The sequence below is a fragment of the Haemaphysalis longicornis genome, unplaced genomic scaffold (assembly GCF_048455015.1).
Source record: "Haemaphysalis longicornis isolate Haplotype H1 unplaced genomic scaffold, Haemaphysalis longicornis Haplotype H1 scaffold_2, whole genome shotgun sequence".
Classification (NCBI taxonomy): Eukaryota; Metazoa; Arthropoda; class Arachnida; order Ixodida; family Ixodidae; genus Haemaphysalis; species Haemaphysalis longicornis.
In genome coordinates this window covers 143,659,175-143,682,149 of record NW_027526295.1, presented here as the reverse complement: position 1 = coordinate 143,682,149, position 22,975 = coordinate 143,659,175, and the positions used below count along the sequence as shown (strand labels likewise).

The 22,975-nt window shown below is 46.3% G+C and overlaps 1 long non-coding RNA gene across 1 annotated transcript; it reads left to right on the top strand.

The window, feature by feature from the left end:
- The first annotated feature begins 5,900 nt into the window (after positions 1-5,900).
- On the top strand, positions 5,901-20,767 carry LOC144167427 (uncharacterized). The gene is made up of 3 exons (XR_013321994.1): positions 5,901-6,173; positions 20,520-20,615; positions 20,694-20,767. It is a non-coding gene; the product is annotated as an uncharacterized LOC144167427 (long non-coding RNA).
- The last annotated feature ends 2,208 nt before the right edge of the window (positions 20,768-22,975 follow it).

Sequence of the window (22,975 nt, the reverse complement as noted above, 5' to 3'; positions counted from 1 at the left end):
CCATGGGCGACCACGAGAACATTTACCACGCCGAGAAGAATTATCGGACTTCTGTAATGTGAAACAGAAGGAACTAGCAATGTGTGCCAGTGCGTCCACCTACAACGGACACCAAGACCTTATCAAGGTGACCGCGAGTGAAGCCCCTTAAGAAGCGAGAAGGGCCGTTTCAAATATCGTGCAAGGGGCCGCCCGGGAACGCCTCTTCGTCTGGCGACCAGGACCATATCATATTCTCCTCGTTCATGGGAACATAGCGCGAAATAAACTATCTCTCTCTCTCTCTCTTTCTCTCTCTCTCTCTCTCTCTCTCTACTCTGTCTGCCTCTGGCACTCGTGTCGAGTAGTCCTCATTGCAGAGCTCCCCCTCACCCAAGCAAACGTAGTGTAGAGGTACGCGGCACACCATTTACAGATTATTAATAGCGGCTCGCGGCGAACGGAAGAGCACAAGTGGGACCGATCGGAAAACCACTTTAGTAAGTAACCTGGTCCTTTCAGAACCGATACGTTTTGAACCGGCGCGATAACGCTGTACCGATACCAGCAAGCCCGCGCGGAGAACGAAAAATAGGAAGCTCAGGAGGCTCGGCTAGTCACCGGAAGTGAATCTTCTTGCTTTTGCTCCTTCCATATTTCTCGCAGATGCGCGAACGTTTACCATCGTAGAATACTGATTTGGCTAATGGCGCACCAATGCTTTCCTTACAAAGCTGAAAGCATGATGGCTGGCTTAAGCGCAAGGAAAACGTCATGGTCAGCAGCCTGTCTCGCAATGTGTAAAAGCTGTAGTCTCTTTTTTAAATAAGATCACTTCAGTGAAAGTTTTCATTTACTATTATTCTTCTCGCTCAACCACATCGGAACTGTTTATTTAAGGAAAACATTTATAATAGATGCTTATCCAAAAGGCTATCGCAGTTTCTAACTTTTGCGAAGTCACAAGACGTACTAACCAAAAGCGAATGGGGCGTCAAAACCTGTTTTTACATTACAGAAATTTTTCGCATTATTAAACAACTGTTAGCTGCGAGAATTGTGTGTTTACATTCTATGCGCCATATTCTGTCCGTACAGGCCAACCTGTTTCTCCTTTTTAGTGTCCCTTCAAATTGTAAAGCCGATCGCTAAGGTCAGGTGTCGCACAGACGCTCTTCCGAAAAAGGGGTCCTCGTTTCTCACTATCATGATTTACGATAGAAACCTTGCTTGATTTGAATTCCTCAATATCCTGATGAACTCTGGAATTGTTTTCTTCAAGTTGTCGTCATCAAACATTTTCTACAAACGTGCCACCCGCACGCTTGCAGCTTGCTGCAGGTTTGCAGCTGAAATTTAATGGGACACTACCAAGTTTGGTTCATACGAAAGTTCAACTACCCGGTAGCCCTTTCAGCGTTTATTCGTCGGCGCAAGATGCTTTATTTGCCAAAACATTACCAATTGAAAAACGCGTTTCTTGCTTCGCACCAGTTCATGATGTTTCGTGTGACCGAAACGACGACCGGAAGTGAGTGACACAGCGGTGTGCTCTAGCAGGAAATCTAAAACCTACCAAGCGAACCACCGCGGCCGCTGGAGCCACTAGTCATGCTCTCGCCACATACGACAAAATAATTCGCCCGGCCTACAGATTCGAAGCTGCTGCTGTGTGCGCGCCAATATGCGTGCCGCAGGGGACTTGCGATGGTGGTTAAACAATGGGAATGTGCCGCGCGAATTTTTACTTTACCTACAAAACGTCTAGCGGACGGGGGTGGGGCATTTACACCGTGGGTTGGTTTGCCGTCCATGTACACGTATTGACAACGTGGCGCCATCTGTTAGTTCCACTTGTAACTGAGCCCAATCCGTAGTGGAAACAAGACTATACACGCGCATTTACGTGCTCTTACTATGCTGGTGTGCGTGCGCACTGTAATTCGAAAACGCCAAAAAGACATTCAAATTTACAGCTGCACAGATGTGCTGACGTAGCGTAGAGCTGGACGTAACAAGCATGGGACTACGCCGAACCAGCAATAACCATCGCGTACTCCAGTGGCGCCCCGGCTTGGCAGGCGGACGTAAATTTATTATTCTTTAGGACTCATGAAGGGTAACGTGTAAAGAAAGCTTTTACGTTTTTTTTTTTTGAGAACTTCTTTTCGCGCTTCTCGTCCTATTGTTCGTCCCGTGGCTGTTGGCCCGTCCGGTCAGTTGCGGTTTACATCAACTCCGCTGAGCGGCTAACAGCTTCCTTTTTTTCATGATTTACGATAATATTTTAAAGGTACTACCACAAATTCGGGCATAGTCAAACCTGCATATAACGAAGTTGACAAAAAATCCCGATGTTGCGTTAAATGCAGGTTTTCATTACCTCTAAGTTTTAAGTTAAGGCTTGCGGCGGCTGCATTTTGACGGACGTGAACAGCAATAACGCCCCTGGGTTCGAGATTTCGGCACACGTTAAATAGCCCCAGGAGGCCCTAATTATTCCGGGGCCCGCCACTACGGCGCACCTCAAATAATGCGTTGCGTCGGCGTGTTAAACCCTACAATCAATCAAATTGAGACTCGCGTGAAGAAAGCAGAAACGGAACCAAAAGCTAGACATCAGTGACGGTGAAAGCACACTTGAAGGATTTACTTTACCGTAAAAACTGCGTGATTTGCGCTGGCTGCTTTACGACAAGCTTAGTCACAATACGCAACTTCAAAGAAGCAAGGTCACTCACACCCGTGATAAAAAACTAACTCGAATATCACTTTTGTCTTTTGACACTTCTCGGAGCCGAAACCCGATTCAAGGACCAAACATATTCTGAAAGAGCGCTTTTAGGACTTTGATGAACTTGATCCTCTTTTCCGCACTCAACATAGGTAAGAGTGTGCTAGCTCGGATACTGTAGCGGGTGACGACGTTCTTCGTTCTCGGTGGCAAAGACGGCATTTAAAATTGGGGGCTAGTCATAAAAAGACAAAACTTTTCGTTTTCTGGCATCAATGAACCGACAGCACGGATAACACTGGCGACGCGCGACTACACGCCGACAGGGAGGCCTAGCACTATCCGACACCGCACTCACACGTGGAAAAACGCACGGTAGTTTGAGGCGCAGGTGTAATGAGCTAAATTAGTGTATTTCTCCAGCTGCTCTTCCAGAAAAGCGCAAGAAACAATGACTCATTGGCGTAGCGAATTTCTTACATCAAGGTTAACCGTCGGAACGCTTCGTTACATAGACCTCGCAAACACATCGACTTTAATAGAGTCTGGCCATGAAGAATGGGAAATCGTCGTTAAATCCGGTAATTCGCTTCATAATGGTTTGTTACATCCAGGTTTACTGCACATTCATTTTCTGTAAACGCCAATTCATCAATTAGGAAACACTTCGGTTTTGTCTTCGGCGTCCCTTTAGGGAGGATCAATGACGTGTCGTAAGTCACAATACTGATGAGCACTAGTGTGCACCTGTTTTTGTTTCCCGTAGAATAAACACCTAAGAGATTTTATAAACTTGCAAAATAGAACCACACTTATTAAACGGAATAGTCCGCCGGTGGATCGCAAGACTGGTCTCCGACTGCATTTGGTGGCAGCTCCAAACGGTGAACGGGTTACTCTTTGTTGACTTTAATTCGGCAGTTGTAGTTGTGATCCCGCCGTTGTAGCCTCTATAACAAGGTGGTTGGGCAACTCAGGAGTGAATCGACAATTCGACTACTAATCGGCTCCACCGTGTTCTCGTTGTGGGAGTCGTGTCGGCCTAGTGCGATGAAACGGAGCGCAAGTGAACGAGAAGAGGAACGAACAAGTAAGAAAGAACGGCGCGTATAGACACCCAAATATAGACAGTGCAGCCACACAAGTTTGGAAGACAGAAAAGGCAGGGTGCGGCAGGATTCAAGGGCCGTGCACGTGCAAAGCCGCTATTTTTGGCACGTTGTGGAAAACAAGTTACCTGTTTCGGCAAAGATATAAAGGGGGAACTTTCTATCTGCGCATATTCTGTTCTTTTTTGTGTTTTTGCATATCGTTGAAATACCAATTGAAGACAAAATTTGTTCTCTGGGTGAAAAAGTGTTTGTTGGTGCCTTTCTCCATGTTCGACTATGCCATTATTAAAGTAAGGATCCGCTCAGTCTATGCCCGTACATGATTGTAGCATGGTATCGTGCTTCCAGCCGTGCCCTTGTGATATTTAGTGCTCATTCTCTGCTCTTGTTCTTGCGACAAAAATGAACACGCTAAAAGCGAATAGATTTCCTTACAACATTTTGTCAGGTGGCAGCGAAAATGTCGAAAAATACGTGACATTGGGACGTCATTCTGCGTCTCACAAAGTTGGGTTATTTTGTTGGCTTATTTTATGCTTCCGTTTTTTTGGTATTTACAGTATCTGCGAGCCAACAAACCATTAAACTAGAACTGCATTTTACTCTGTATAATATGGCATGGTGGATATTGAAGTTGCACACTTTTGTATTTTTTGCACTACTGAAACTATCATGAAGCGTCATTGGCATGCCATGTGTACTTTTGAAGTATTAAATGAGGGGTACCAAGTATTGTTTCTTGGTCTTCTGTTGAGACATGCCTTTGTAAGATGGCTTTGTTTCTTCTCAAAACGCTCCCAAATGTATTGAGAGTCGAGTAGGTTCGTTAGCTTGATCACATGCTGCTAACATGTACGAGGACCATGATGCAATTCCAAGCGGTTGATAGCCGCTTTTCGCCTGAGGGTCCCCAAGCCCTGTTGGAGTTGTTGAGAATAAACTGATTTTGGTTTTGATTTTTGATTTCGAATACAAGTCCGAAGCAAGAAAATGGGAGGTTGCTGAAGTTCCGTAAATAGAATGAACCTTGCAGCCGTGCATGAGCTCCCGGGTGTATGAATATAGTACTAGCAAGTTAATTACCTCGACGTCACATAACTGACGGCTTTGCACGTGCAGAGCGCTTGTGTCCTACTTTACCCTCAATTCTTGTTTCTGAACCTTTATGTCTTTTTGTGAAGGAAAGTTTGACATCCACCTAAATACAGCCATACGGCTACAAAGGGAAGCTATACAGCTTTCTCGGAAACTTCACAGTTAAGAAAAATTCGTCCTGCCCAGGACCAGGACGAATTTTTCTTCAACTGCGAAGTTTCTGAGAAAGCCGTATAGCTTCCCTTTGTAGCCGTATGGCTGCATTTAGGTGGATGTCAAACTTTCCTTTACAGAAACTTACTCCACCTTGGGGATTTACCCTAAATCTGGTCGATTTATGTCTTTTTGTGTATATTTCCTCTTTTTTTAAAATAAAACGTCAGTTCCTCGTAGCGCGCCATCCCGTCTTATTCGTTCCCCTTCTCGTTTTGTCGAGCTTAGTTTCACCGCGCAAGTGTGCCAACTAACCAAACTTTTGTTATTATTTAGGCGCAGTGCAACTGCGCCTTAAACAGGTCTCAAGGTTGTCTTTCCACAATCTGATAGCGGTTCTGAATAAATAAATGCAAAACAGGAAACATCCCATCTCTAAGTACGGTTCCGGCTTAACATATGTTATTACGTTCCAACAGTGAACCCTGCCATAGAATGTGGTCTTTTTCTGGCTGCCTATTTTTCTCTAGTGTTTCGATAGGTGCAACACTCGGTCTGAGCGCACGCAGTTTGTTTCCGGGGGAACCTTAAGTAGCGAAAGGGAACGGCGGGTTCGCGTGAAGTACACGTTGCGAAAAATCTAGTGCCCAACCTCATTTCCGGCTTAGCCATCTGCGCTTATTCTACTCAAGCAGATGTTGTGTGAAAAAAAAATGACACCAACGGAAAGTTCACTTTTTTCACCTTTTTTATTGCATTGCCCTGCGGTTGATGCTCGTTGATTCGTTCGCTCGGTTTTAACGCAGCACAGAATAGGTGGCATTAGGGGAAGTATAATCCTAGCGAACGACACTGCGCATTTCACATAGGAATCTGTCTCTTTCGACGACTCTGCACAGATGCCGGCTATCAGCAATCACAGTGACCGCGCTGTACGAGGGGCAATTACGAATGGTCCCGCGCCATGTCTCCGGAAAGAAGTAGCGCCCGTCCGCGCGATGCAAACAGTCAAGAGGTACCTTTGGTTGCTCCCTATGATTCACAATGAGTTCTGGATTTCAGCTGGGTTCGCTCTACTACAGCCCTTTTTCCCCACCCTGGTAAGTAACAACTGCTTGGTACATACGCGTAGTTATACAGGCATCTTTGTTTGGAAGACTTCTGAAAAAATCAGTCCCGCAAAATGCGAATATGCTGCGGCTATTATTGGGTGAAGATGTCGGTACTCTGAATTTCAAAAGCTGCAGCACGCGTTGTCCTCTCCTAAATATGACCCAACCAAACAAGAACTCACGATGTAGATATACGTCTCCACTTTCTTTCTGTCTTTCCAATTTACTTATCTGTTGCAGTGATAATTCCCGCCGGGTGGGATCAGAACCCACGAGGCACCTAAGGAGATTAATAGGATTCAACGCTGGTATACCACTCTCGACAAGTCGTAGAATTTCGAGTCACGTAACGGGGGTTAAAAAGAAGGTCTCCTTCACCCCAAGTATTCCAAGTGGCGCTAGCTCCTCTCCCCCCCCCCTACCCAGCACAGGAAACAAAAATACTTTTTCATAAATACCCCAGAAAGTGGAGGGGAAAATAGCTCCGCCGGTGGCGTAGTGGTCGTCGCACCAGACGCGTATTCTGTAGGTCGTGGTTTCAGATTCCACCCGGCGGGCATTTTTTCTCCACTTCATTTCTGTCTTTCCATATTCCTGATCTGTTTCAATGACCTACCACATCATACCCTTTGCTTTCCGAGCTTTTCTTGACTGCCAATCCCTTATTTCTGTCTTAATTCCACGAGCCCCTCATTTCCCAGCCTGATTCGCTATATATATATATATATATATATATATATATATATATATATATATATATATATATATATATATATATATATATATATATATATATATATATATATGTGTGTGTGTGTGTGTGTGTGTGTGTTTATTATTTTTTAGTTTTATTTATATTTACTTGTTTATTTATTCATACTGCCAATCCCATGAGGAATTATTGGAGGAAGGCCAAAATAATACAACCTTTAACATAATACCGAGATGCAACGTTTACACGTACAACATTGTTCAAAATTTAAAGAAGACAGTATCGGTTTGTGCACCTATGTGTGTAACAGTTCAGTATTAGTACATCACAAGAATCATGCAGCTGCATGCAGCGTCTGAAATACTAAAAACAAACAAACAAACAAAAAACAACAACATGATGCAATAAGTAGCTGCTACTATGACTGAATTACACCGAAGTGCGCAAGTTATTTTCCAGCAAAGAAGAAAAGTTTCATTAATAGGACTGCTTGTACAGAGGAAAGCAATTTGTTCCATTCATGTATGGCAAGTGGAAAGAAGGAGAACCTAAAACAGTTGGTGCGGCATTGGTATTCTCGAAGCGTTAGTGAATGTGTGAGTAGTATTGATCTGGTTTCTGTTTCTGATATATACTTCGATCTATCTATGTTTAACTGCTTTCTTACTAATTATACAGTGAAATAGAATAGTTGGGTAGTAGAAAAAGCTGCGGCTGCTCCACACGGTGCCCTTGAAGCCAAACAAGTTAACCGCCGCGCGTGGCGCTGGTGTGCCCCGCCCGAGGAGATTCCGAAGCGGCCCACGTTGAGCCAGGTGCCGCTATGCGGCGGTTCGTGGATTCACGCTGTGTTTTTACCTTTTTTAGCCGTTGCACATGATCTTTTGTGCGTTCGTAATTACAAGAGGAGCGTAGCAGGCGCTACAGTGATCCTTAAATGTTATTGATTATTTCTTTTATTGCGAAGCTCTCTAATTGCAGAAGGGGAATGGCTCATGAAGTTTGAAAGGATTGTGCAATATTGTGGGGTGTGTCTGTACCCTTATTATTTTTTGTGAACGATAGAAATATTTCATGTTTGCGATTTCTTTTACCCTCCTTTTGTTTGTTGACTTCCTAACTGTTCATATTTATCTTACGTCTGCAAGACGTTCCCAGTACGGTTCATTAACTAGGGGATTTGTAATGCGGTAATTATTTTATGGTAATAGATGACCAGCATGCCGATGAACTTTGCAGTTGTAAAATGATCGGGCTATAAAATGTGCCGTGTGGTGATTTTCTGAGAATTACGGTTGCGAATGCTGATGCTTTTCGCTCACTTGACTGAAGTCCTTAAAACATGCCTGTCGTGTTTGGTGTGTGCCCTGCAAGGGCCTGGGTCAGGCAGCACGCATTTTTTCTCGGGCACGGGCCGTGCTCGGGCTTCAACAACATTTTTTTTCGGTCCGTGGCAGCCCGGATGCATGCATGCAGTGTGTGAGGTCCGGAAATCGTGACAAATTCTCAATTGCTGATACCAAGAAGTTTGCTCATTGATAGTTTACGTTAAATGAAAACAAAAAAACGAAGTACAAAGTCGCTACAGTGCCGCTTAAAAAATGTTTTTCCGATATTATCTAAAATTTATTTTATGTGCCAGGATATTTATGTTGTACAAAGCTCAGTCCAGGTTTTAAAAAAATTAAATTCAATATACTTAATCTACGCTCACGTTTTTATGTTAGAAACAGCAACCTTTTTCGGACTCACATTCAGTCTGTCGGGCGCGGGCTGATATTTAAAGAGAGTTTCGGGAGCTCAGGCTTATTGCATTAAAGTCTGTAGGGCAGGGGCCGGTCTCGGGCTTTTATCTAAATATATTGCCGTGTTAAATAGTGGCATGTGAAGTCCTCTAGCATGGAAGAAATTTGCAAAAAAAACCGGAAATGTTTGCGCACGTCGGTATGCCTAAGGCACGACGCTGTTTGCTTGGTTAACACGTGCAACACGGTAGGAAAATCAGCTAGCAATGAAGAAAAAGAAGTATACACACGCCAGCCTCACTCCCTAAAGCACGGCACACGTGTTCTGCTTGGTTGGTCAAATGTGATAAAAAGATGAGAAATCAGTAAATGCGCACAACATAGCTACATATACTTTTTTCGCGAGGACCTTGCGTTATAATAGCCTTCTCAACGTTATTACAGCGCGAATTTCACACACCGAAGACGAATCTTCACAAAAAACATTCATTTTACTACTCTTAATCAATTATTAATCGTAGTTGTTAAAAACCTCTGGTTTTGAGCCATGTCAACTTCGTTCTTTGTCGGTGCTACATACGGGCGCGAAAATTGGCATTGCGCCTGCGGCAAGAGGTCCCCTTTTGTAATTAAAGTCTTTTTTTCATTTCTTTGGTGTGTTGCATACACGAACAAGTGCATGTGCATGCCTATAAAATAATTTAAATAGTTCGAATAAAGAAAGGAACTACGAACCCCACGAAATCCGTACCCACACCGCTGCTGCAGCCCTCGTGAGAGCAACCAACGCAAAAGGGGACAATGGTGTGGGTACCGCTATAATTTACCAATGCCGCTACGGTTTTTACATAACGCAGGAACATTCGTGTTGTTTTTGACTGCCGTTAGGTATTGTAAAACGAAACATTGCATAATATTGTCGGAAAAAGTGGGGCGAGTAGGTGATGCTAGACCACCAACTCGCCTATATCCGTCCTTGTGCATTCCATTGCGATAATGCTGCGTAGATTACTTAGGGCGTAGTGTACTGCAGTTCCGTCATACGTAACAATTTTACTTGACCTTGAGTCAAACGTAACTTTAATTTCTATTCCGTTGAAAGAACTAGTTAACTCTAACTTCTCTTCTCTTCGGGCATGTCTAAATCTTTTACTGTATAATACGACGGACCCAAATTCCCCTCCGCATTGCTCTCGTCCGCTGCGCGGGCCGGGCGTAATAACCTCACTTTTTTGGGTGAAATTACATAGGACATAATTTTTTACTTAGGGTTACGTCGTACGTAACTCTGGACACTGCGAATATTTTACGTTTAGAGGTATTACGTGTGCCTAGAAGTGCACAGTTTTAAAATGATCGCGGAATGAAATGATTCCGCATGACTTGGTGATAATTGCGGTTGTGAATCCTGAATTGCCATGCCTTTAGCTGACTCGACTGAACTTTTAAAGGCATCTGTGATGTGTTCTGCGTATATCAAATTAGGGAAAAGAAAACACAAATGTTTGCGTCTGCCGGCCTGCTTAAAGCACGTCGCTGTTTCCTCGGTATATAAGCCGAACTTGATATATAGGAAATCAGCAATCAAGAAAAAAACAGAACCATTGACGTACGCTGGCAAGACTAAAGTGGGCCGCTGTTTCCTCAGTTGTCACAATACGAACAAAAATCAGCAAACAACGAAGAAAAAAAGTATCACGCGCTAGCCCGATCCCTAAAGCATCGGGCGCGGTCTGCTCGGTTGGCCAATGCATCTGATGAAAAATGAGCGAACATAACTACCTTTCCCTTAAGCACTTTGCTGTATTATATACCATTCTGAACGCGATTACAGAGCGCATTCGCCACACCGTTGATGAATTTAGACGAAAAAAAATCCCCCGCATTTCCCCGAAGGGGAGTATGAGGAAGTGCGAAGCACGGGGTGATGCTATGAGGGGGAGTTTGTTGAAGTTTGGTGGCATTTTGCCCGTTAGTTACATTAACACCCCCTCGTGATCACGTTCGGCTTAACACGCCTCGTTTGTCCCTCTGCAGAAATCTTGGTGAATTAACGTGTATGTTCGAGAGGAGGAGCGCACCGCACCGCAGCGCACCGCAGCTGCGAAGCGCCGACCGGAGTGAAGGGAGAGGAGGCGCAGTCACGTGAGAGAAGGCAGAACTAGCGGGTTTGTAGTATCACGTGTACACCACGCAGTTATCAAGCCGCTATAACGCCGCTGAGTCGCCAACGCACGCCGCTGACGACGTAGTTTGAATGCTTAAAGATATAAGGCGCGTTACTAACACTGATATCAACGTCGCGTCCGTGGCTTAGTCGGTAGAGCGTCGCGCTGCGGCCGCAAAGTCCGCAGAGCGAAACCTGGCGCCGGATGCTGTTTTTTTTTTATATAGTGTAGTGGCCTGGCTGGCGCGCCGAGAGAGGGTGTTGCGAGCTGGAGAGTAGTAAAGGGGCTTTAGGAGAGTAGGCGAGGGAGGAGAGGAGGCGCTATGCGAGCGCGACGATTCAGGCTCGCTTAAGAAGTGCTTTCGCACTTATTCCTGGCCAATCTCCCACGTGGGTATGTGCCATGTCAGCGGCCAGGCAGCGCGCGCCCATCTCCCCCCGTTGCTAAGGAAGACGAAAAGCGCGCGCACCCGCAGCTGTTGCTATGCGGACGGCGGAAGGTTCGGGGTCGCTTATAAAGTGCATTCGCACTTAAAAAATAGCAGCAGCCCCTCGAAGAGTGCCCACGACGCACGCCTGCCCGCCGCTTCCCCAGGCGAAAAAGCGCTCGGGCGGAGCACACGAGCGTCGCCTTGTGCGGTTGACACCAAGTGCCTCACTCGGAGCCCGCCGCTTTTTCCACTACCCAAGTATTCTAGTTCTCTGTACTAATTGGTATTGGCGGCTAGATTGGTGGCTAGTTCCTCAATATAGAGGAACTCTAGGTGAGATGTTTGTGTGGCGCCTCCCTGTCTCTGACGTCGGTCTAGGGACTCGCGCCCCTGTCGTCTGCTACACTCCGCTTATGAGGGGCAGCAGTGCATGTGCGGGAAATCGCCCGCTTTGATGCTTTAGTGCATTAAAAAGGATATTTTTAGTAATTCAGTCATTTTTGCAAGCTTTTGACACATCTGAAAAATTTCAAATAAATAGTATACGGGCATATATTACAGGGCTAGAAACCGATGAATATTTCCAAGGAGCTCTCTTCCACTCTTTAACTCTTCTAGGCGTACAGAACAAACCCGGGATGGCGATCTATGAATTGTAAAAAAATGTTCTTACGCAATTATCCTGGACTGAGGTCCCGAACCACTAATCAGGTCGATTTTACTGTTAGAGTTTTCTCCTCCTTCTAACCCCTCCTACTCCTCCTCTTGAGCGCAGTTTTCCCGAATATCTGAATACTGGGAAGACATGGCTGTTGGGAATGTACTCAGGTATCCCTCCAGGTCTGAACAAACAGTGTTACTGTATCTTTACCGCAGACGTGACTCGTTTTGCTGAATAAACCTCCATACTGGTTCGTGGTATAAAACCAACACGCGCCTAGATGCACAGTGCGTTATTTGAAACTCAAGCTACAGTTCTTGCAGCCTCATAATGCATGCCGGCATACTTTCATGACATTACAACGTAAAGGGATGCGATACAATATTTTCGAGCGTTCGTCAACGCTGCAAAAACTCATACCTTACATACGATTACTGGGAATCATAATGCCTTCTGCCAAAGCCGGCAGCCCTGAAGGCATGGTATTAGTTTTGGTCTTGCAATTTCGCTGTTGTCAGTTATTAGCAGCTAACTGTTACCTTTGTTCGAAATATTGCTTAATACAGAAGCTGACCCCTAGCTCCGACTCTTGGCTCTCCCCACATGACCGGCTTCGCAAGGAATGGGGCGACGCCGGCAATGTTTATTCCGTAGCGGTACCCAAAACTGCACTTTAACACACGTTTTGAGCTAGTGTATGTGATTTTGTGTCTCTTATTATGATAAAATTTACGCACATGCCAAATCTTGTGCGGGCAAGCGTGAGACATCAACCGAGCGCCAAGAAACAGAAGGGAGAGTGAGCCCTAGTGAAGCAGACGACAAAATCGAGAATCCCTAAGCCGACGTCACGGAGGCGCGCTTCGTAGCGCCGCCCCTGGTCACGCTCACCGCCAATAACGTTATCTGTCGAGCACGTTATGCTCGCTGTTTAAGGGTTAATATTCTTGATTTTTTAAAACGTTCTGTGGGCGAATCAGTTGTCCTGTATTTGCTATAATTAAACCTAATAGCCTTCCTCTGCAGCCTTTCAAGTCTTTGTATAAGTGTGTTAGTGTAAGGACACCAGGTGACCTTTGCATATTCCAAAGTTAGTTTTGCGTATGTATTATAAGAAGATCTGGTTGTTTCTGGTAGTACCTGCCTTAGTCGTCTTCTGAGAAAAAAGAGTCGGCGTAAGGCAGCTCATGTCACATTGGCGACATGCGAATCCCATATAAGGTCACGCCTTAAAGTAACGCCAACATATTTCTGTTCATTCACGACTGTCAAGGAAACGTTATTAACGGTGTAGCAAAATTCTGTATCTGATATTTTGTGGTTATTCTTAGAAGAGCTGATTTTGTTGTGTTCAGGGTCATCTGCCAGTCGGAGCACCAATCAGACATTGATTGTAAAGCACTGCTAAGCCATGGATAGTCTTGGGAGAATTGATATCTTGGTAAATAATAGAATCATCGGCAAATAGTCTGATGTTAACTGGGATATTTTTAGGTATGTCTCTTATGAATATTAAAAATAAAACATGTGCCAGAACACTCGCTTGGGGTACACCCGATGTGACTTTGACTGTGTATATGCAGGACCTTTCTTGATAAATTTGAACGTATTGTGATCCCATAGACAAGTACTCTTTAATCTAGTCACTGATTGGGCCTTTTCATAAGGTTGCTGCTAGTTTCTTCATCAGAGTACAGTTACATGATTTGGCTGTCACAACCATTTGGAACACATTTCTTATATAGCTTTGCAGAAAACTGTGAGAAGGAGCGGAAGATGTTTCGGAAACGGAGAGTATGCATGCAGTCAGGCTACGCCTATGTTACAACAATAACAACAAAAAAGGAGAGCGAGAGAGAGAAAGGGGTCGTGTTAACAAAGCAGCGTTCAAGGCTGCACCGTGACGGGGCAACGTACGCGGCGTGGGCTGCAACTTCAGACAATGCGGAAAACTGGACAATCGCGGTTCCAAAAGGAAGGGAAGAGTATACAGTAAGATATTCAGTGGTTGGGGAGACTGGTTTGGGCGGAAGCGAAGATGGGTGTGCCCCCCCGCGGATGGAGAGAATATATAGAGGACACAAAAGAGCATTGCACAGAAGCTAGCAACTGAAAAGGAAATTGGTAGGGTCTATATATCACAAAGGGTGAAACATTCCTAAGTGGTGGTGGGAACGCGGCCTCCTTCCCAAGGACAAATGGCATTGTTGAGCCGCATTAGGCTAATAAAGCTGCTGTATTTGGAGAGTTTCTGCGAATTCTGATGGGAAACTCAAGGGTGGGAATAATGAATATGGTTATAAAAATTATAAGGCCGCCAATTTTAATCGAGGGATAAGCACGTTAGTTTCCCGTAACTTTCATTAATCCCGAGAGTCGCTGACCCAAACCTATAAATGAGATAAGATTCCCGAACTTCGCGGAAGTGGTGGCTTTTGAAGGCGGATTGTAAAATCGTTGCTTTAGGATGTTCAAATGTCCCTGTTCACATGTCGTGACAGGGGCAAATAAGGGCAGCTTTTTGCACGAGAGCGGTGATTATTGAACCGTATTCGGAAGGGCGTTTCAGTTTGGCCGATATATTGTTGCCTACAAACAGTACTCTATAAGGTATACGACATTAGCGGAGTCACAGTTAAAGTCACCTTTTATATTTACGTAGTAGTCTGAAGTCGTGCTGGTGGCGCGCTGTGTAGTGGTCATGTGTGGGCATACTTTACATCGGGGTTTATTACAGAGCATGCATCTAGTATTTTCCGGTCGGTTGATACGAGAGTTAGTAAGAAAGTCGCCTAATTTCTATTACGCCGATAGACATTGCGTGGTGGTTCGGGGAATATGCTTTTTAAGCGGTCACTTTGCATCAGGATATTGTGATGTTTTTTTAGTACGGTTGACAGTCTTGGAGCGGAGGATGAGTGGGTTAAAACTAATTTGGTTTGCAGGTTACGTTCGGGGCTTTTTTCTTACAGATTTCGTTACGGTCTAATTGGTTGGCTCGCCCAATAGCGTCGTCGATAACTTGTTCCGGGTATTTTTTATTCAGGAGGGCGGTCTTCAGTTCTCGACAGTTTGAGTCAAAGTCGGCTTGGTTTGAGCAAATTCTCCTAAATCGGCGGGCTTGGCTGTAATTCGTACTGCTGTCTTGCAGTGTCTGACATGGCTACTTTGGAAGTGCAAATACTGCCGCGTGTCTTTCGGTTTTCTATAGAGTTTACTTTGAAGCCGACCTTGGGAGGTAGTAACGGTGACGTCCAGAAACTTTACACTGTGTTCCGAATATGAATGAGCAAGGGAAATACTAGGATGGGCTAGATTAAATGCCTCAATGAAGCTGAGGAGCTCCGCGTCACCGTGTTGCCAAATCATGAATATGTCATCAATATACCTGCAGTTGTTTTCAGTTTTGGGTGCTAAGAAAGTTTGATTCGAGGTGAGCCATAAAGATATTGCCTTAGTTAGTTCCGATTACTAACTCTAGCATCAACCGACCGGAAAATACTGGCTGCATGCCCTGTACTAAACCCCGATGTAAAGTATGCCCACACATGACCACTACACAGCGCGCCACCCGCACGACTTCAGACTACTACGTAAATATAAAAGGTGACTTTAACTGTGACTCCGCTAATGTCGCATACCTTATAGAGTACTGTTTGTAGGCAACAATATATCGGCCAAACTGAAACGCCCTTCCGAATACGGTTCAATAATCACCGCTCTCATGCAAAAAGCTGCCCTTATTTGCCCCGGTCAAGACATGTGAACAGTCCCGGGTATGCATTCAAACATCTTAAAAGGGTACTGACACAAAATTTTGAAGGCGAGATAACTTCGGAGATAGATTCGTGTGAGCACATATACATCATCTGCAAAATATAAGCGGCGAATACAGCCTAGCAAATATTTAAAATCAATTTTAAAGTGTACGAAACGCCACCGAACAGCCAGCAGAGGACCACGGGCAATCGAGATCCCGTGGATATTTTGTAAATAAACAACATCCAAACACGTCACGAGTTTGTGTTTGCCGCTTCCGCACTGCCAGCGTTTGTCGCCGGCTCGCCCGGCTCGCCGCTCCAATCGTAGGGCCGGGGGCGGAGCTTCTGCTCTCGAGAACGAACGACCCGATCGTTAGCGGCGGAGGCGCCGCGATTTCGTCAGCTCATCGGGCAGCTGGCCGCGACCAAAGTTCTACAGCGTTTACAGGCACTCTTTTTCTATCACTTTCTATTTACATTGGACGCGAAAACGTGCCGGAGACACGAAACGCCCACTGAGCGAGCAGCCGCACGGTCGCTGTGCAAGCGGCGTCCACAGCCGTGAAGTGGCCCAGGACGGCGGAGGTAGCTCGAACGATAGCTTGTTACCCTCCACGAAATTGTACCCAAGCCCCAACCATGGCAGCTTATACGAGAAAGGAGTTAATGAGGCGATGGCGGGTTGCATTAAAAATTGTCATCTGCATCACTTACGAGAGCGGCAATAGAATATCCGCCGCAGTGCTAAGCCAAACACATCTGTATGCGGACCAGTAGGCAGACCGGCCGGCTGCTCCCAGCGCGTGTCTTGCCACCCAATGCGTCGCGCTTCGTTCTTTAGCCGCGGTCGCTTTTGCACTCGCAGCGCCTGCGTCACGTCCACGGTCGCTTATTAATTAAGCGGCTCACGAGATCAGTACGTAAGGGCATTCGCAGAAACTTACGGCTATGCGGATTCGACAGTGCTACGGCACCTCTGCTCTGTTATATCCCTCCGACGGTCACGTGGTCTGCTTTGTTCGCACAAAATCCATCGTTTTGCGGCACCCGCTAAAACCGAAACTGCGACTGGCCGCATTGAAAATGCCTCTAATTAAACAACCGTCGCACGCTGAAGCAAATGAGGTTTTTACAGGTGATAAGTAGTTCACTAGCTACTTATCGCATCCAAGAAAACAACATGCAAAATATTTTGTCAGTGCCCCTTTAAAGCAACGATTTTAGAATGCGCCTTCAAAACCCACCACGACCGCGAAGTTCTGGAATCTTATCTCATTTATATACCCGCCGCGGTGGCTCAGTGGCTAAGGCGTTGCGCTGCTGAGCACAAGGTCGCGGGTTCGATTCCCGGCCGCGGCGGCCGCTTTTCTGATGGAGGCGAAAAGCAAAAACGCCCGTCTGTACGAGATTTCGGCGCACGATAAAGATCCCCAGGTGGTCAAAATTAATCCGGAGCCCTCCACTACGGCGCGCCTCATCGCCTGCGTTGCGTCGGCGCGTTAAACCCCACAATCAATCAATCAATTATCTCATTTATAAGTTTGCGTCAGCGACGCTTGGGATTAATGAAAGTTACGGATAACTAACGTGATTATCCCTCGAATAATATTGGCGCCCCCATAATTTTTATAACGATGTTCATTAATGCCACTCTTAGGTTTCCCATCAGAATTAGCAGAAACTCTCCAAATACAGCAGCTTTATTAGCCTAATGCGGCTCAACAATGCTATTTGTCCTTGGGAAAGAGGCCGCGTTCCCACCACAACTTAGGAATGTTTAACCCTTTGTGATCTATAGACCCTACCTATTTCCACTGCAGTTGCTAGCTTCTGTGCAATGCTCTTTTGTGCCCTGTATCTATTCTCTCCATCCGCGGGGGGGCACACCCATCTTCGCTTCCGCCCAAATCACTCTCCCCAACCACTGAATACCTTACTCTATACTCTTACCTTCCTTTTGAAATCGCAATTGTCAAGTTTTCTGCATTGTCTGAACTTGCAGTCCCCGCCGCGTACGTTGCCCCGTCGTGGTGCAACCTTGAACGCTGCTTTGTTAATACGACCCCTTTCTCTCTCTCGGTCTCTCCTTTTTTTGTTGTTGTTGTAACATAGGCCTAGCCCGACTGCATGCATACTCTCCGTTTGTCCCGTCATCAGTCCATAGCTAAGTCTTATGACTGGCCAATACCGCCTTCAGGTTTCGTCGTAGTCGCTGCGTTGTGTGCGTCCATCATCATCTCATCATTCTTCGTCTTTCTCGGACGCGCCATCATGGCCATCGTCCTTGATCCTGTTGTTGCCAGGGTACCGCTTACCGAATAAACGTCATCCGCCAAGTCTCCTGGAATTGCCTCTCAAGTGGTGGAGCGTGCGTCTTGATCCCTTGCCCTCCATCTCTGAGTGCACCCCTGAAACTCCGTTCGGGTCGTCGCTTACCGCAAGACGTCATGCATATGACAGTGGAACCTGCTAGCGGAACCGGCAGCGGAGCCGGCGGTGCGGGTTCAGGCGCGATCCCACCTTACTCGTAACCAGCCGCCGGCGTTATCCGCCGATGTTCAGTGGCCTTAGGGCTGATGATGTTGAGGAGTGGCTTGATACCTTCGCACGCGTCAGGGCCTTTCTCAGATGGGACGACCACGCGAAGCTTCAAAACTTCTCGGGGTCCCTGGACGAATCAGTCAAGACGTGGTTTTTGAACAATGAGCGCTGCATCAGTGACTGGTCGGACTTCACCACGCAACTGCGCAAGGTTTTTAGCTCTCCCGCGGCTCGCTGCGAAGCCGCCAAGAAGTTGGAGAGCCGTTTCCAGCCACCTCACTATACCCCTCAAGATGCGCTTCTGGTGCCCATGTACAGCTTTCTACAACTGGCCTGCGCGAAATCATAAAGAGGAACCTGCCGCTATGACAGGCCTCACTCCTCCCGATTCTCCTACTCCTCTGCCGGTTCCATCCTACTCAGAGGTTGCCCGGCGACCACCTATACCGCTGACTCTTATCCTGGCTCAACCTCCGACCAACTATGTGGCGCCCATTCCTACGGCTTTGGATCCCCGTTCTCCCTACCAGGCATGGCAACATCCCGACAAAACTTAGCTGTGGGCCGACCCGTTGGTTATTACAGCGGTATACATGGCCAGATCTCCCGGTTTTGCCGCTGGCGTCAACAGGACGAGCGACGTGGTTGCGACACATACGAGCGCAACAACATCCTTTTTGGCTACGGTTTCCGCCAACAGCGTTATACGTCAGCCCCACGTCATTCTCCCTCTCCACCTGGCGCCGCTGACTTTCCTCACAGCTCCCGAAACGAACGACGCCGTTCACCATCACCACACCGCCGGGTTGTGTCGCCTCTGCGACCTGTCATGCATCATATCAACCACGCTCCAGAAAACTAGGTCCTGCAGTTTTGGAGGGCGAAACGGCAATGCAAAGGGAAAATGTAAAACCCCCGTACCGCCCATGGAACGCTTTGACTGTCGTCGTTGTGGGAATCCCTGTGGACTCATTGGTAGACACGGGTGACAGCATATATATCATTCATGAACGTTTGCACTCTCGACTAAAAAATATGAGGACTCCTTACTCCGGCCCAGCTCCACGCAGTGCGAACGGGGATATGATTCGGCCTTCAGCAAATTATACTGCGCGTATACTCATCAATGACAGTGACCATCACATTCAGTTTGCAGTACTCTCTTCGTGTGTCTATCAAGTAATTATTGGTTGGGACGTTCTCAATTCGACATGTGCTATCATCTCCTGTGGTCAACCCTTGATTCATATCGCAGATACAGAGCTTGCAAGTGTCGATAGCGCGTCAGATCTGCGTTTATTGACGACCTCCGACTGTACACTCTTCCCTGGCCAAGAAGCTGTTCTTTCAGTGTCAGCAGGCCAAATTGTTGACGGCGACGTGTTGATTGCACCAACCGGAAAAGTCTTCTTTAAAGGACTTTTAATACCACCGTGCCTTCTCCGTTTTTCTCGTCGATCTGCCTATCTCGCCGCTATAAATTCGACATCGGAGACCCTCTTGGTACCCCAACACGCCACTATTGCTTCTGTGCCCAACAATGATGCCGTTAACGTTCTTCCGCTTGACTCTATTGCAACAGTGGATACTTCTGATCTTAAACCGCCGGCTCTCCCTCTTTGCGCGAAGATCAATCCCGACCTTTTCACGGAGCAAACAAACACCCTATTGACCCTACTGGGAAACCACAAAGCTTTATATGACACTCACTCTTCTGTTCAGGGGCAGACTTCTGTGGGCACTCATGGCATTGTAACGGATGGTTTCTGTGTCGTCCATCGATGCCCGTACCGGGTTTCACCTAAAGAATGTAAAATTATTCAAACAAACGTCGACGACATGCAGAAGATAAATATTATTTGTCCTTCGGCTAGTTCCTAGTCATCATCTGTGGTGCTGTGCTTTTTCAGAAGAAAGACGGTTCCGTGAGGTTTTGTGTGGATTATGGGGTCCTCGAAAAGATCACTCGCAAAGATGTTTATCCGGTGCCCCGCATCGATAACGCGCTGGACAACCGCTGGATTCGTGATGTGTGAGGCGAAGCTTATGTACTTTGAACCACGTATTAAGAAGAACAAATAGGCATGCAGAAAATTGCGGGTATTGGTGGAGCATCCAGAGGTTTCCAGACGTGAAACACCGAGGCATCTGCTTAATAACGCCAGCCAGCTTCTGCGATCAAAATATTCCTTTCCCGCTGTCCCTTTTGCTACCCTACATTCGTCAAATGAAGGCGTATTAGACAATTGGCATTCTTCGTTTTACCTAACAGTGATCTCTTAAGCTTCCGTGACTGATGAAAATATGCATTTGCAGGCTTCGTCAAGAGCGATTACAGCATGGCAATACGGCTTTGTCTTTTCCATTTACAAGCTCGGGATGTTGATGGGTTCAATGGTAGCCGAGCGATTGGTAAGAACATGTACTCTGCTCAGCATTTTGTGGTGTCACATTTAAAGATTACTTCAAACTCTGCTTTTTATGTTGCAGCTAGAGTCAACGCAACCATCAATTGGCTACATTTTTGGGCAAGGCGGATTCTTCATTTCCTTACTGCTATTCGGGTGAGAAAGCTCAGTGTTCGAAAATCTTTCAGCGCTTCGAAGAAAGCAAATAATGAACGCAAAACAACATGGAATGTCTTGCACAGTAATATCTGATCAGTTATAATGACCATCACTTGATCATAACCCTAACCACAAATAGGCAAATGTTAAAACGCAGGGACAAAACCCTAAGGATCAGTAATGCAATCCCTCCGGTCCTCTTGAGTAGAAAACTTCCTCTTTTCTCAAGGCGAACTACGCTATCCCTACCTCGTTTCATTAACGCCAGACGGAACGAAATGAATAGATCTGCATAAGAAAAACTTTAGGTATCGTCTGTAAGAATCGCGGAAATAAAGAATTTATATGTGAATGTGCACCGTCATTGAAAAACCACAAAACAAAGATTTGCAGGGCACATAAACACCTAATGAGAAGCACATTCTGATGAGACGGCGCACGTTTTATTTTGAAATTGAGTGTGTGTGTTTCTATTGTACTGGCCTGAACTCCAGCCATAGCAGTGTTACTTGCCTTTCTAAAGGGCAAGCTGCAGTGCCTTTGCACCTTGCACAAGTTTATTTTGGCATGGAGTAGGACAGCCATATCAACTCGGACATGATTCGTAACACCGCGAAATACCATGTTAATATGTTTCAATCGTTTCAAATAGCTCCCTATCAGGCGACCCGGCAGCTGCCCGCGGATCACAGAAACAGCTACGAAGCGGAAGTTGCATTGCCGTCTTCCGTATGCTTATTGCCAGCGACCTGTGCATCCGGTGAGCAGCTTCAGCTGCGCTGGGTGTGGTTCCCAGTTCTATGCCGCGCGCAGGCTTGCTCTCGATGTGTTGGCCTGCCGTCCGCTAGCAGGCTGATTGACACGTCACTGTAGCCTTGCCGTAATGGCCACGTTCTGCTCAATTTTGCTGTAGAAATCACAAGTTTGGGCTGGGTGGGCGGAGCCAAGCCCGCACGGCTATCGTATCCGGTTTTTAAAGCAGATGATTCAGTTGTTTGTTTCTGGCGTTAGGACGTGCACAGCGCTGATGTTTTGATATAACAGAGAGAACGTCGCTCATCACTGAGTTACTTAAATTGATCTGGTCAGCCTGCAGTGCTTGCGGCCTGACAGCGTATCTTGAGCAATGACTTCGCTTCGGGAAACATACCGGCACACCTCGAACTTCAATATTATATTCGTTGACTCCGCCTTGTGCGCGTCATTCGGTCTGTCTGAGTTTTTGACATTTCTGTAATTAGAGCTCAGGCATTAAACTCCAGTATGTGGCTTGAGCAAAGTGAGTGGAGTGTAGAGAAAGGGAATGCAGGGAATGAAAACAGTGAGGAGGAAAGCTAAGTGCTGCACGAGGGAGGCGCGCAATCGAATGGTGACCGAGGACGCGAGAGTAAAGGGGCGTGCAGTAGTTTATTCAACCATACCTCATCGCAATGTTACGGAGGGACGGCGTCCAGCGAGTTTATAATTAGAATCGCAGAGCTGCACGACGGAATGTCTGCTTGCCTGTGGAGGCGGAGCGACGGCGCAGGATTAGGCGGTTACTGCATGCTGCTCTGTGAATTATATTTTGCCTCAATATATCGAAAAATAAGAATGAAACTGATGAGCTGTTCTTACATCTTTCATGAGAGCGTGTTGTATTCTCCAGTGATGTTTACAGGTTTTTGTAGGGCGCACATTAGCTGCAGTCTTGTTTAGAAGTACGCTTACGTTGTGGTTTTCTGTCCTTTCAAGAAAATGTCGTACGATTACGAAGTATTACAGGAAGTTTTCTAAACGTGGCATTACGTGTTGTTTCTTTGTCGTGAGGAATGCGGCGGTTACGAGTTAGAACGAAATACTGCGGACAACGGAGCGTAGAGGCTCCTTGAGGCTCGGGCCCTCGCTCGGCCCACTATGTGGCGGACATTTGTTCCATCTGAAGCTTCAGGGTCAGGCGACGACACTTATACGGGCAGGTTGTTAGCCCGGTGAATATTGTGGCAACATTTCCGGACGCAGGCATACCATGACCCAAGAAGCATTTTGTTTGTAAAAGTGAAGTTGTGGGAATGAAGGTTACCTGAGAACTTTGAGAACATACCTGGCCTTCTGACAGCAATAGTAATGCTTTCCTGTACTGCTGAAATCATAACACACCACTATACCTTTAGACGGTGTAGGCGGAAGTTGTATTAGCTGACAAATATTACTTTTCACTAAGCA